The sequence below is a fragment of the Danaus plexippus genome, chromosome 7, assembly GCF_018135715.1.
Source record: "Danaus plexippus chromosome 7, MEX_DaPlex, whole genome shotgun sequence".
NCBI lineage: Eukaryota > Metazoa > Arthropoda > Insecta > Lepidoptera > Nymphalidae > Danaus > Danaus plexippus.
Window position 1 is genome coordinate 578,892 of NC_083541.1, and position 5,161 is coordinate 584,052.

A 5,161-nucleotide genomic window follows, 5' to 3' on the forward strand; every position below is an offset into this window, starting at 1 on the left:
TCATTAATAAATTGTATATACTAAAATTGGAACGATACCGAGCATGGCTACTGCGCAAGGACGACACGCAAAATCATGAAGCGTTCCACAATTTTTCCTGGCCAGAATCATACGTTTTCTCTCCCAATGACGCTGTCAAAGCAAAAAAACGTATGTAGGCCTAACTTACTAAGTGCAATTCCATCAAATAGAACGTATTAATTAACAAAAATAAACTCCAAAAACTATACAAAATACACTAATATAGATTGTTCATAAGATTTTAAATCAAGAGAATTGTAGTACAGGTGGCACGATCATAGATTGATTAGGTGATTAGATTTCGTTTAATATGTCCACATTGTTGTTGTTTTTGTATTCTTTAGTTATCTACATCATTTATTTATATAAATAATAACAAATTCTGTTAACGATGACATACTTAGTAATATTTAAGTAGATTTAAAGAAAAAATGTAATTCAGAAAAAAACAACACGTATTTCGGAATGTTTATAATATGTAAAATTATTCCCTAGATTTATATAGCCACGAAATAAGTCATAGTTATTTAAACTTAATAATAATAAATAAAAAAAAATGTATGAACGCATGTCAATAGTAGAAGGCAGTATTTGTTAACATGAGAGATATACAAGTTTTTGTTACTTTTATAAATGTATTAAACGAATGCATTTGAAGAAAAAATAAAATTACCATAGATTTATATACTGAGAATAAATATAGTATACTGGATGATATATAAGAAAAAAAACGGAATTACTTGTAACCATAAATTCTATAGTAGTATTTTTATTACTATATTAATCACGTACCAAGAAGTAACCGAGACCGGCTGTTAGCAGAGCTAATTATTATATCCGATATTACGTGAACGTAAATGTTTATTATAATAATGTTAAACAGTTAATTAAGCAATCTTTAACTTTCATATAGTGTGTCATATGGATTACCGAAACTTAAAGAAACTTCAATATCAACCTAAAACTTTCTCTATATTATAAAATTACTTCTAATAAAGCCTTTATCAAATTGTGCAAAATTTAAGGAATTGTTTCATTTATATATTCATGCGAGAAATTTTTTTTTGTTTTAAAAAACTATACAGTTGTACTTTCTCGCCTTTTTTTCTTCTCTTTCATTGGTGAACTGTTGCTGTTACAAGTTCGATTATTTTTAAGTTACTAGTTAGTTAAAAGAAACATTTAGATACCCTGCAATGTGGATTTTGAATTATTCGGGACAATTTTGGTGGTGTTTTTACCAAGCATTATCATAAACATATCATAAAGACATGATGTTCATCGTTAGGTAATCGTTAGTTCTAGACAAAATTGTGTAAGGAATTATTTTATTAGGCTTTTATTACTTGAGGCCAAAATAAGGGGCTTTTAATTCCTTATGTGATGGCTAAAATTAAGGTCGTTATAGTTTAACCTGAAGTTAAAGTCCTTTATGGCCTGTGGCGGTCGTACCCTGGCTTTTATTTTAGGTATTTCCTGCTTCGCGCCTTCGTCACTGAAAGTATTTTAATTTTGTAGACAAGCGAATTTGGTTTGTTCCAACAAATAAAGCAATTATACAGTAGTACTTCATCTATGTTAATAAAATGTATGTATGTTATATAGACTGCGGTCAAGCACCAATAGTATACTAAAAGTACTCACAAGCTAATTTGACGCACCAAAACTTCAGCATTTTATGAAAATACTTGTTAGGAGATAGTATAATTGATTGTAACTCCTAACATTAATTTATGTAGTATCCGTTTAGTGTGTGGTTATCTTGTTAATTTTAATTCTGAATACTTTGTTAATTTAGAGATTATTATTAGACTAACATAGTTTTATAAGTAAAAAATTACTTACAAGTGGGCCTATGTTGCACAAATAAAGAAATTATTATTATTATAAACTTATTATTGTGCTAATCGTAAAAAAAATATTAAGAAAACACATGTGATATATTTGCACATTTTTTTTGTTGAACAAAAGTGTTTTAATGGCATCCGAGAATGGGCGTTTGTTAATTTAAGTTAAAATTGGTGGAGAGATAGCTTAGAACAAGGAAAAGGATATGGAATACTTTTCATCCGATTGAAAAAAAAAATAAGTCGATCAAATCCAAAATCTTCTTATCTAACGTCTTTAAGGAGGAATAGAGTTCACCCGGTTAGCTATACATTTCTAATTCTGAAACTAACGCAGACAAAGTCGCGGGCAAAAACTAGTATGTATATTTAATAAGAAACTAAACAATATATGAGTACTACACCATACTAAATATTATCTTTTAGCGCGTTTTAACACTTTTTACAACGTGATTTAAAATTATTCCATTATTAAAGTGTTACAAGCAGATCATTTGCGGATAAGCTTCACAGAATTTACTTATAACTTCGTCCTCAAGTCGCACTCGGATCCTGTGGTAGTAAACCTCCAAACTTAAATTTTAGTTGATATATAGTTTATATTTTAATCACCAATTTGTAGATGATGATTAAGTCTCAAAGGACCGCGTCCGCTCTACTCTATCTGTGGTCAGCCCCGTCTTAAAGAGCATCAAGGTTTTAGTGCAAGGGTCTAAATAAAAATGTGTCAGGAAATTTGTTTTGTCGAATATAATTTTTTGTTGGCTTACATTTAAAGCACGTGTATGCTTATACTATAATATTTTTATAATACCGTAACATAGAATTTGGGGAAACGAGATGGAATTTCTTATTAAATTGGTTATCATATATTTTTTGTTGAGAAAGGAGTAAAGGTAGGAGGAAAATCTCTTGTAATGCGATAATAACCCCTTTTACTGATTCATCATATATAACAGGGATACGACCTTTTGATTTTTTTTTTATAAAATTAAACTAAAACTAGGGAATTACGGATGTAATTTTTATGTACAAAAAATATTGTCTCCTGCCATGACATATTTGAATGGCGCCAAAACACACTGTACTATAAAGTAAGATAGGAACATTTATCAATCTAATGCCTAGATGTATTTCCCAACCAAAACTATCAGTCTTTTTTATTTTTATTCTGAGTCTGTTAGATATAAACAATATCTTTGAATTTATTATTTTATAATACAATTTTGCACTCATGACATAATATTTTTTTTTAACGTTAAAATACACCAAAATTTGTTTCATGATAAATTAATAAAGTAAGGTAGAAGAATTTTGGAAACGGGTGATTGATGTATTAATTCATAAATATAGCAGTAAAAAATTCTTAAAATATTTAGGTGTCTTTGAACATCGTAATTGGTATCAAACTAATGAAGTATTTACTGTACTTTTTTTATCAACAGTTAAAACTTGGAAAAAAACTTTTTAACAGATTCAATATTATTTTAATCAAAATTGTGTCTGCCCAGAGTAACAGAGAAATATTTTTGTAACTATCCAAAAAAAAGCATATTTTTAAAACTTAATTAGCCCCTCGTGTAGTTTTTTAATTTCTGGACATTGTGATCCTCTTCCACTTGGATATGATTAATAATAATTGTTCTCGTCTTAACTTTAAACCTTTTGCACTATGAATAGTTAGGAACTCGTCACAGAGCTGTATTATAAGTAAGAAATTAAATATATATAAAGTAAAGTACATTCACTAACCGTGATTTGGATATTCTCGCAACTTATTTATGTTTTGAAGTAAAATAAAACATTTAATAAGCAATCCTACATATGTCAATAACTAAATATAAATTGGAAAGTTTTCTCGATTAAGCACATCATTTATAAAAATTAAAATCTAGATCTATTCAAAAAGAATTTTTTTAAACCTATATTTCAACGTTTTCAGAAAGAAATAAAAAAAGGAAAAAGCGCCGTTATCAGATTGATTAATTCTGTAAAAGCTAGACGATCTGCAAGCGGAACAAATAAAAAACAGAAGTCAGCAAGACATGAACTCTTGGCTGTAAAGAACGTCCTTAACTAAACTAATCACTTGTAACTTAAACCTATTCAAACTATTTCAGTGGAAGCTTCCTTCGTTTAGTTACAAAACATTTGAACGAGCTAACAGTTTATAAGTATGTTTATACTAAAAGGTTTTGAGGTTTTCTCTCTCTCAAATCATAAATTTTAGTGTGTCTTTATCTTTTCCTAAAATTAAAAATATGTATATATATGTATATATGACCACTGAACACGTAGTGCTTACAAAAATAATTGTTAAACTTTGATAAGAAGAAATAATATGAAATTATAATTATAGGTATTCCTTTTTATAGGGTTCAAGTGCCTTATAAACTAACTTGTTATTATTTAACTTCCATATGTGACCATAAGCAAATATAATTTAATACAATTATAAGTAAGAACAAAGACTATAAGGAATAACATAGAAAGTAACTACAAAAATACTTCGAGCTCAATTTTACTTCAGAGACTGTTTATGAAAATAAAAAGGCTAGATTTAATTCAGTGAAGAACAAATTTTTATTTTTTCTTAGTACTTAATATTGCATATGGTATATTTGCTAAAATAAAACTTATGTTTTCGATATACTACGCGGTATTTTATTATACAACAAAAAAAACGTCTAACATATTTAAATATATTACATATACTATTACCTTATATGTATACCCTAGAAATGACCACGATGACGAACCAATGATTATACTCTCATATAAAATTAACAAAGTCTTCTCTTTGACCCAATTTGAAAACTACGTATACATAAATATACAAAATGCATATTAGAGCGGAGTTTCACAAATTGCTTGGACGAGACACAAAGAGAAATTCTGAGTGACGATTTGAAAGAAGAATTGTAGCGAATAATAAAATAGGTCTGAGATGTGATAGTGACAAAGTAACTTGCTACTCACTTTAACGTATACTAATACGTACATATATGCTAATATCTTTCCTGTATGAAGTCGATAAAATTATAAAACTTAGTAGTCTAAGAAAAACATGTACAAAAATATAAAGAAAATAGGTAAAAGGCAAACGGAAAGAATACAATTGTTATTACGTAGATGAAGAAGCTTCTTTTAGAGAGTTTCACTCACTCACTTATAAATGTTATAAATTCTACGACTGTCGAAAATAAACGGCAAAAACAATCGGGCTCGTCCGGGATTTGAACCCGGGACCTCTCGCACCCTAAGCGAAAATCATACCCCTAGACCAACGAGCC

General features: G+C 28.6%; 1 non-coding gene and 1 pseudogene across 1 annotated transcript; one reads left to right on the forward strand and one right to left on the reverse strand.

Annotated features, from left to right (window-relative positions):
* LOC116778671 (U6 spliceosomal RNA) lies at positions 1–95 on the forward strand (annotated as a pseudogene).
* Positions 96–5,089: 4,994 nt separating this feature from the next.
* Trnap-agg (transfer RNA proline (anticodon AGG)) lies at positions 5,090–5,161 on the reverse strand. Its single transcript has one exon. It is a non-coding gene; the product is annotated as a tRNA-Pro (tRNA).